Source organism: Neolamprologus multifasciatus, chromosome 7, assembly GCF_963576455.1.
Source record: "Neolamprologus multifasciatus chromosome 7, fNeoMul1.2, whole genome shotgun sequence".
Lineage (NCBI taxonomy): Eukaryota > Metazoa > Chordata > Actinopteri > Cichliformes > Cichlidae > Neolamprologus > Neolamprologus multifasciatus.
In genome coordinates this window covers 67,202,588-67,213,019 of record NC_140445.1, presented here as the reverse complement: position 1 = coordinate 67,213,019, position 10,432 = coordinate 67,202,588, and the positions used below count along the sequence as shown (strand labels likewise).

The 10,432-nt window shown below is 41.7% G+C and overlaps 1 pseudogene across 1 annotated transcript in view; it reads right to left on the bottom strand.

Moving 5' to 3' along the window:
* Positions 1–1,835: 1,835 nt before the first annotated feature.
* Positions 1,836–10,432, bottom strand: part of LOC146515989 (uncharacterized) — a 71,911-nt pseudogene continuing 63,314 nt past the window's right edge. The window contains exon 2 of the transcript XR_014875183.1: positions 1,836–2,655. The product of XR_014875183.1 is annotated as an uncharacterized LOC146515989 (transcript). The remainder of the gene's footprint in view (positions 2,656–10,432) is intronic.

Genomic DNA, 10,432 nt, shown 5'->3' with positions numbered 1-10,432 from the left:
TGCTGTTTACATGTCCTGCCAACAAGTTTCTTCAAAGGTCTCAAAGACTTTAGAGTCAGACCTGTTACAGATCGTCAACTTTTCTTTAATATGAGGTGTGTTTCCAGAACCTCTAAAAACTGCTGTAATAAAACCTATACTGAAAAAGGACGATCTTGACAAGACACAAATGAACAACTACAGGCCGATCTCAAATCTCCCATTTCTAAGTAAGATCACTGAAAAAGCAGTTTCTCTAAGATGAACCTTGGCTAGATGTACAGGGTGGGCCATTTATATGGATACACCGTAATAACATGGGAATGGTTGGTGATATTAAAGTCCTGTTTGTGGCACATTAGTATATGTGAGGGGCAAACTCCTCAAGATGGGTGGTGACCATGGTGGCCATTTAGAAGTCGGCCATCTTGGATACAACTTCTGTTTTTTCAATAGGAAGAGGGCCATGTGACACATCACACTTATTGGTAATGTCACAAGAAAAACAATGGTGTGCTTGGTTTCAACGTAACTTTATTCTTTCATGAGTTAGCTCCGTATATATATATAATAAATAAATAAAATAATCTGCTATGATGCCTTCCAGTCAGGTTTTAGAAAGAACCACAGCACTGAAACTGCTCAGACCAAAGTGTTCAATGACATATGTCTGAATACAGACAGTGGAACAATGTCAGTCTTAGTTTTACTGGATCTCAGTGCAGCATTTGGTACAGTTGACCACAACATATTACTCAAACGGAGAACTGGGCAGGTCTCTCAGGAACTGTACTAAACTGGTTCAAAACATGCTTAGAAAACAGGAAATACTTTGTATCAACAGGTAACTTCACATCTGAGCAGACAAGTATCACATGTGCAGCAAAATGCTGCAGCAAGAGTCCTGACAGGGACTAGAAAGAGAGAGCATATTTCTCCTGTTTTGGCTTCCCTTCATTGGCTTCCTGTTAAATCCAGAATTGAATTCAAAATCCTGCTCCTCACATACAAGGTCTTAAATAATCAGGCCCCATCTTATCTTAATGACCTTGTAGTACCATATCACCCTATTAGAGCACTTCGCTCTCGCTCTGCAGGCCTACTTGTTGTTCCTAGAGTATTTAAAAGTAGAATGGGAGGGAGAGCCTTCAGTTTTCAGGCCCCTCTTCTGTGGAACCAGCTTCCAGTTTGGATTCGGGAGACAGACACTATCTCTACTTTTAAGATTAGGCTTAAAACCTTCCTTTTTGCTAAAGCATATAGTTAGGGCTGGACCAGGTGACCCTGAATCCTCCCTTAGTTATGCTGCAATAGATGTAGGCTGCCGGGGGATTCCCATGATGCATTGAGTTTTTCCTTTCCAGTCACCTTTCTCACTCACTATGTGTTAACAGACCTCTCTGTATTGAATCGTATCTGTTATTAATCTCTGTCTCTCTTCCACAGCATGTCTTTTATCCTTTCTTCCTTCTCTCACCCCAACCAATCGCAGCAGATGGCCCCGCCCCTCCCTGAGCCTGGTTCTGCCGGAGGTTTCTTCCTGTTAAAAGGGAGTTTTTCCTTCCCACTGTCGCCAAAGTGCTTGCTCATAGGGGGTCATATGATTGTTGGGCTTTTCTCTGTATCTATGAAGCGCCTTGAGGCGACATTTGTTGTGATTTGGCGCTATATAAATAAAATTGAATTGAATTGAATTGAATGTGGAGTTCCCCAAGGCTCCATCTTGGGACCCCTTCTGTTTAACATCTACATGCTCCCACTGGCACAGATGATAAAGAACAACAAAATAAACTATCACAGCTATGCAGATGACACACAAATATATATCACAATGTCACCAGGAGACCGAGGCCCTGTACAGGCTCTTGGTAAATGCATTGAGGAAATTAATGACTGGTTGTGCCACAATTTTCTCCAGCTAAACAAAAACAAACTGAGGTAATAGTCTTTGGTGCCAAAGAAAAACGATTACAGGTCACCAGAGAACTTCAATCTATACACCTAAAAACCACAAACCAGGAGAGAAATGTGGGTGTAGTGATGGATGCAGACCTAAACTTAGAAAAACACATTAAGACAATAACAAAATCAGCTTACTATCACCTCAAGAATATTTCAAGGATAAAAGATCTGATGTCTCAACAGGACCTGGAAAAACTAGTCCATGCATTCATCTTTAGTAGGCTTGATTACTGTAACAGCATCTTTACAGGTCTACCTAAAAATCAGTCAGACAACTACAGCTCATTCAGAGCTCTGCTGCTCGAGTCCTCACTAAGACCAAAAAGTGGACCACATCAGTCCAGCTCTGAGGTCTTTACACTGGCTGCCTGTCCATCAGAGGATAGACTTTAAAGTCCTGATGCTGGTCTATAAAGCTCTGAATGGTTTAGGACCAAAATACATCAGTGACCTCCTGACCCAGTATGAACCTTCCAGATCCCTCAGGTCATCTGGATCCGGTCTTTTATCAGTTCCCAGAGTCAGAACCAGACACGGAGAAGCTGCATTCAGCTTTTATGCTCCTTATATCTGGAACAAACTCCCAGAAAGCCTCAGATCAGCTGAAACACTCAGTTTATTTAAATCCAGGTTGAAGACTCACCTGTTCTCAGCTGCATTTGAATAAAGCACCAAATCTGCACTTAAGCTTAAATTTCAAAACTTACATTTTAACTACTGATTTTATCTGTTTTTATTTTGATTTTATATACTGTTTTGTTTGTTTGTTTGTTTGTTTGCTTGCTTGTTTGTTTGTTTGTTTGCTTGTTTTAATCAATTTTAAATCATGCTTTTTATTTGTTTTTGTTTCTAATGTCTCTGTAAAGCACTTTGAATCACCTTGTTGTTGAATTGTGCTATACAAATAAACTGGCCTTGCCTTGCCTTGATGTGTTTAAACTCAAACAGATCCAGATTGTTTGAGCGTCCCAGTCTGCAGACGTGCTGGCCTTCTCTCCAACCTAATGGAGCTAATTAAAGCACCGAAACTACATTTCACTAGCTGGGACCACGTCTCGGTGGTGATGGGGGATGAGGAAGTGTGAACTGGTGCTGCAGTTTGGGGAAGGCCTCGAAGGGGACTGGCGATGGCTCCCGGGCCAGGCAGATCCCCCAAAGTAGGCATCTCCTACAGGAGTGAAGACTGGGCGTTATGGAGGTCTTGGAGATTGTTGCGAATGTGTAACTGGTAGGCTTGTGTTGACCATCGGCCTAGGAGCTTGATTAAGTGGTCGGGGATTCCTTTGCGGGAGGCAGAAGTCGCAGCGCCGATGCGAAAGGAATGGCCAGAGAAGAGATTGGGAGGAATCCCAGAAGACGAGAGTACTTGGTGAAAGTGTGAGAGAAACCATGACCTGGTCGGGGCGTGGCCAGATTTGGTGATGAACAGTGGATCTGAAGGTAAGGCATGCTGAGATTTTCTGAGGTGGAGGTAATGGGTTAGTGATTCGAAGGGGCTTAAAGGTAGGGAATCACTAAGCCATTACCTCCACCTCAGAAAATCTCAGCATGCCTTACCTTCAGATCCACTGAGATCCACTGAGACTGGGTGGATGTCACTCAAGCACGGGTGAAGATCCGGCTAGGATTTCAAAGATAAGGAGGTGAATTTGGAACAGCATAAGAAGCCGAAGAAGGCAAGTGGGAACATGGCTTGGAGTGTGCGTGCCAGGAAGTAGTTGCTATACTTCAGCCGGATGGTAGAGATGCAGCGATGTAGAAGATCTGAAATTAAAGTACGTTTGAAGAGGATCCAACATAGAGCTTTGGAGAGTGAGTCGAAGAGCTTGGGGCAGCTTTTGCAACCGAAGGTCAGCCTGACTGCCAAATAATAGGCATCCCTCCACTTGACTCCGAACAAGCACCAGAAAGTGAGCTGGCTTCATTTATGCCCGGAGAAGGATTAACTCTGTTCGGTGAATGAGAGCGGGAGCGCTGAGATTTTAAGAACAAACGTTGTTATTGGATCGGCGAAAGCGGATGCCTCTCTCTCTCAAAGCTTGTTGGAGACGGGCGACGGTCCAGTCATAGATCGACGTTGGCAAAGAATCTTCAGGAGACCTCACCGGAGCGTGGGAGCGACCTCGGAGTTGAATGCTGAGATGGATCGTATTTCCGGGAAGCTCCGCGGGGCTGGAGACGTCCCTCAGGGTGATCCGGGGTGGAGCTCTGTCGTGAACTTTTACTGGGAGTGGATCATCCTCTAGTAGCAGTTTCGAAGGTTGTAGTTTCGCGACCGGAGCCGATATTGTTGAATGGAGCGGAGAGAAGGGGATGCAAATGGCGGACCTGATGGCTGCGTGGCGAGGACGGCTGCTGGAAGGCGCCCCAGAAGGGCCGGCTGTAATCGGGATCTCCGCGGCAGCTCCACTAGGAAGTTTAGGTCGCAGATCCCGGACTGCCTGGGAAAATCAGGTGGAGAAAGAGTGAGGTCCTGGTCCGATGGGCTGAGCGACAGGGAATCCATGATGATGAGCCGAAGGGTGAGTAGGAATCACGCTCTTAGGATTTTGCGAGGTGTCTGACGACGAGGGGTGTTCGCATGAAAATGAGAACAGCAGGTATTGGTGAAGGGGCGCATTTAAAGCCTGAGGCCGGAGGGGGCGTGAAGGAGGAGTGGTCCCTCTCCTGAAATTCAGATGATATCTCCACTTAAAAAACTCGGAAGTCTTTTTCCAGAATTTATGGCCTCATTATGACAACTGATTATCATTAGTGTAGTTTTTGTGTTGTCTTTTTATTTATCTTTTATGTGATAACACAGACTCATAACATAACTCTGTGTGTTTGACAAACACACAGCACAGATTTGCACTTTACAGGGTAATAATGTTACAGCTTTGTTTTACAGTTTACAGCGAGGTGACGAGATAAAATACAAAAACACACAAAAGTAAAGTAGGTGAAAACAAAATGAAAACGCACGATGAAAATACTGTGAGAAAAAAAGACTTTCTTTTCATTTTCCCTCCTGAGAGACGGTATCTTGTACTTTTCTTATATTTCAGGCACTTCACTCTCAGCCGAAGGGATCAGACATGTACCCACAGCATCGCTGAAGACCACGTCTACCTGTCATCTGGATGTTGCTACATGAAATGAGATCAAGACGGAGCTCAGCTGTGTGATCAGTAGTGCAGTTGAACGATCAAAGCCCAATACAGAAACACAGGGAGGCTGTATGTACAAGGCATCTGTTACATTCAACACGTGATAAAACTGGTGACTCCTATTAAAACGTTTCACTTTCACGATCTTTTAAAGGCTAGCCCTTTTGCCACAGTGCCTTATATTAAGATCATCTCTGTGATTTTGTTTGAGTCGTCTTGATGACAAAGAGCGACGATGGAGCCCATACAGTCCACGGTAAAGCATCATCTCAGTGAACGCCACAGCTTCATTTAATTATTCACACGTGTCTTGTGTTCTGTCCTCGCTCAAAGGGCTAATGAGTACCATTCAACTGCACTTGAGCTCCCCCCTTGTATGAGAACGAACAGGCACCATCCATTCACCCCATTATAAATGGTTTTAAGGTACATTGCTGTATCTTTGTTTGGCCGAGAGTCTTCGTTTCAGTGTACGGCAACATTTTAATTTTAAGTTTCATTCCACATCATGACAATGAGTTTTATCAATACTTTGCCCTTTAGACAGAAACAAAGGGTTGGGTTTGAGGTGACCTTTCTCTACAGCAAACATTTTTCATGATCACCCACATGACAGGACACTTGTTTGAGAAGATTGAACTCTTGTACCATCATAACAAGAAAATACAGAAGGGTTACAAGTAGCGCAAAAAACCTAAAGAAATCAGTGTGCAAGGTGTGATGGGCGATCGTGGCTCAAGAGTTGGGAGTTCGCCTTGTAATTGGAAGGTTGCCGGTTCGAGCCCCGGCTTGGACAGTCTCGGTCGTTGTGTCCTTGGGCAAGACACTTCACCCGTTGCCTACTGGTGGTGGTCAGAGGGCCCGGTGGCGCCAGTGTCCGGCAGCCTCGCCTCTGTCAGTGCGCCCCAGGGTGGCTGTGGCTACAATGTAGCTGCCATCACCAGTGTGTGAATGTGTGGATGACTGGATGTAGTGTAAAGCGCTTTGGGGTCCTTAGGGACTAAGTAAAGCGCTATACAAATACAGGCCATTTGATGTGGAAACACTTAACAAGTGCAAAGGTGTAGCTACTGTTCTGTACTTTCAGCAAAAATGTCGGCAGCTAAGAGGAATATATTCATATTTATTTACCAGAAAATAACCCATATGAATAATTGCATTTTTACATTTGTTACTAGAGATGGCACGATACCACTTTTTTATGTCCGATACCGATATCTGCCGATACCGATATGAATCCGATAGTGATTTTTTTAATCAATAAAACTGTTTTTTAAATATCTTGCTGCATTTTGTATAAGTTTATACTCAAGTTTAAAAAACAAAACAACAACACTAAAGCTATTCTGTTATACCTGTATGTAAAAATACACTGCACCCAAAATATTTCATAGTTCAGCAACACTGATCAATCTAATAAAGTTAAACCTGCTCCATCCTCCCTATTCTGGTATTTTAAAGAGTAGTTAGCAGAAATATTAAGCAACGTAACTAATAGGGCTCCAACTCCCAGCAAAAAAAAAAAAATGCACAGAAATAAATTATTTTTCAAGAATAATTAAATAGATTCAACATCTGTCTTCAAAAGAACTGCACAGATGGCCCTTTTCCCTGTTCATGCCCTATCGGCCCCCCTGGCTAAACTTTGCTAGCTCCGCCCCTGCACAGCTATGTCAGCTACGTAGAAAAAGATCCTGGTGTAGAAATAATATTAAATAAATTCTAACAACAGCTGATCAAGCTTAAACGTGCTGCTGTTGTTCAGCTGCTGGTTTCCTCCTTCTGGTGCAAAGTGGGCCAAAAACAAACAAGAGAGACGATCAGCTGATCATTGATCAGTTTCATGATTGAAGTAGCAGCAGGAGAGAGAGAGAGAGAGAGAGAGAGAGAGAGAGGCAGTCGCTCCATATATCGGTTGTTAAGCTTGACGCTGGAATGCTTTACAAACACTCAGAGATGATCTCTATTTGTTACCATTTTATTTTAACATGATTCCTAAAAATATTTAAATTCTCAAGTATCTAACAGTTTGCCAGTAAGTTTGTAATATTCCTTGTTTTACTGTGCAAAAAGGCACCGATGTAAGTATGAATGGAAAATATATCCATAGATAACCTGTCCAAACATATTTACAGCAAGACTAAAAAGCAAAAAGAAAAACTGAAGAATACCACCACCACGATCAGATTCAAATCGAATAAAGCGCGATGGATGCCAGAATATAAAACAGAGTCAGATGGGTTATAATTTGAGCCATTTTCATTTTCAGGATGTGAAGAAGCGATGGCCAGCGATGCTTTGATCCACAATGTGGAGCTTATTGCAAAAATTCTTTCTTTGTGATTTGTTGTCCCCACGAATGTGATGCTGTTGGTTTTTTGGACTTTCATCCTGACCAATTACTGTTTAAAGTGACATCAAAGAACAAAGAGAAAATAAATTCAATTGTTCTCATAATACCCAGAATCCAGCTGCAGACTGGAGCAGAGAGGTTAGGAGGACAACTCATAATAACAGCTGCAGATTTATGAATCCACAGGAGACCATGCACACCACGGTTTCACCAACTTCAAATACTATGTGACCTCTTCTTATCAGTTTGGTCACAATTCAGCTGTAATTTCACTGTGAATCGTTCTCTGAAAACACCAAAACAAAATAAATACATTCAGACTGTAAAGATTTGGTTTAATTCTCTCTTGTATGACCTTTGCTCTATAATGACACCATCATACGCACATTTATTACAAACAGGTGTTTCTATAGAAATCGTGTTGGATGCCAGATGCTGCTGTTTATCGACTATAACTGCACGTGAGGCATAAGAGCAGAGTTATGGTCTCCTTCATTCTCCTCCCTGCTTTAGATTATACTATATATACTGCCAAGCTTTGCCATTTACTGCAGTGCAGATGGGATGGAGGATGAGGAAACACATACACACCCACAAAATTATATAGCTCCCTGTCAATCTCTGCCCACAGGTGCCTCCCAGGTGTGCCAGTGCTGCTGCCAAACTGAGAAGAAGAAAGAGAAGCTGAAGGAGGTAGAGCAGATTTGTCCTAACATCATACCCCACCTCCTCCCCCAAGCACCTGCTCAGCCCTCACACACACATAAATACATCAACCATGGGTGTAAAGAGTGAAAAGGTCTCTTACATCAGTCGTTTCATACTAATCTCAGATGTGACTATAAATCAACTGTAAATAGGACCCAGTCAGAAATCTTAAATATGGTCACAAATATTAAAATATTTCAGAAGAGTCTGTGTCTGGGGGAACGACTGAGATCACCAACATGTTTAACCCTTTAAAGCCGGTGGGAGTGGGCACGCTCTGTTTTGCCTAACTATTTTTAAATCCCGGTAGCTCTGCAACCACATGAGCTAGCGCAATAATTTAAGCATATGAAACCGGAGGAGTTGTACTTACATCTTATGCCATCAGCTTGTCCTCGGTCACAGTTTCCTTCCACATACAGCTTTGCAAAAACTGCATAAAAAACACTTGCAGCAACAAAAACATAATATTCCAAAGACACACTTTGCCGATCCGATCAGCTGTTCAAAACACTTCCTACTCCATCAGCGCGAACTATCGCTTGTCCGCCATGACCTGCCCGAAACCGGAAGTGACGTCATTTTGCGGAAATGTAGTTTTTTACCATCAGGGCCTCATGAGCCTATACTGGTGTTTTTAAAAGTTATGTTTGACTTTATGACTTTCTGTGTGGTTTCTGGGATGCTTAGGACTCATATTGCACTGCTGGAAATAGTTTATTTTGATGCATATGCTGCTTTTTTGCAAATTTGCATTATAATATTTATTTTCGTTTTTCCTGCAGTGTATAAAAATTGGTGTATTTCAAATATAAAACTATGAAGACACTCAAAATAAATTTCCTGTGGTGGGAAACTATTTTGTGCAACTTTTTTGTATTTACAGTTTTGAGGGATAAGCCTCTTAAATTTCTCTAACTAGAAATATATGTTAAAAAAACAAAAACGATTTTCATTTTTTTTGTAGTTTATTGCACTTTTTTGCAATTTATGTAATTACTATGCACTTAATGCAGACATATTATTACAATTTGGGCTATCATGGTTGTATTGATGTACAGAAACTTGAAATGCTCCCAAAAATGGCTCCACAGCATGTAAAAATATAATATAAGCTCTGGCGGACTTGGTTCTATGGTAGGTCTTAAAGGGTTAAAGTCTAAATTAGTTTAAGATGGTTTATTGACTGTGGAGGGTCAAAGGCTGTGAAGCTCCTTCTGACTGTAACAGTGAGAATGATGACATGAGTTTATTTCTCTGTTACTACGCTGTAGTATCAGTGAATTCATTCAAAATAAATGAATGATTTACTGCATTTGTACAGTAACATAAATCACAGCCAGCATGATGAACCATCACAGATCACATAAAGCTGCACAGTTTTAATGATGACGTTTCCCACAGGTTAGCACTTTCATGAGCCTCTGTGACCCAGCAGACACTAATAAATAACACAACTCCTTTAAACATTTATTCAGTATTCATGTTTGCTGGATTACCTCGGGCTGTCACGCTTCAGACTTCCTGCAGGTCAGGAAGATACGTGAGCGGTCCTTTTATTTCAAGTTGTTTCTGAACAAATAAAGATTGAATTAAAGTTAATGGAATATTTTGACATTTGGAGAAATATGTATGTATTCACTGTTGTGAGTTTCATACCATTCTCATAGTTGTGTACGTCAGAGAAAAACTGGGAGGAAAAGGAAAACTGGCTCAGGTGCCAAAAATCACACAGGAGGAGTGTGGAGATCGAAAATTATTTTACTGTTACTATTCATAATCATTATTATTACTGTTGCATCACTTATGATTTATTATCACTTATGATTTATTATCACTTATGATTTATCATTATCATTTCATTAGAGCATTTATTGAAACTGTTGATGTTACATTAAAGTCTGTATTTCAGGTGTGAGCTGAATTACATAATAATCTTTTATTGCAGGGGCAGCTGTAATCATGTTATACACATATTGCATTTTGTGCTAATTAAAGAGTTGAAGCTCGGTCAAGTTAATTAATGGTCTGAAGCTTCGGCCGACGCGATGTTCGACCGATCTATTGAGTAAAGTGACCCACAGCTAATGAAAGACTGCATACATGCTTACAATTCACCACATATTATATAGAAATAGAATAAAGGCCTGTGTGCCCTCATGTTGCACTGGAGTCTGCCTGGTAACACATGACTCAAACGGAGTCAGGAAGTATGCTTCTGAAATGTCTTTGTTTATCGAGTAAGGTCATGCACTGAGGTCAGGACACACACAGGGTGCCT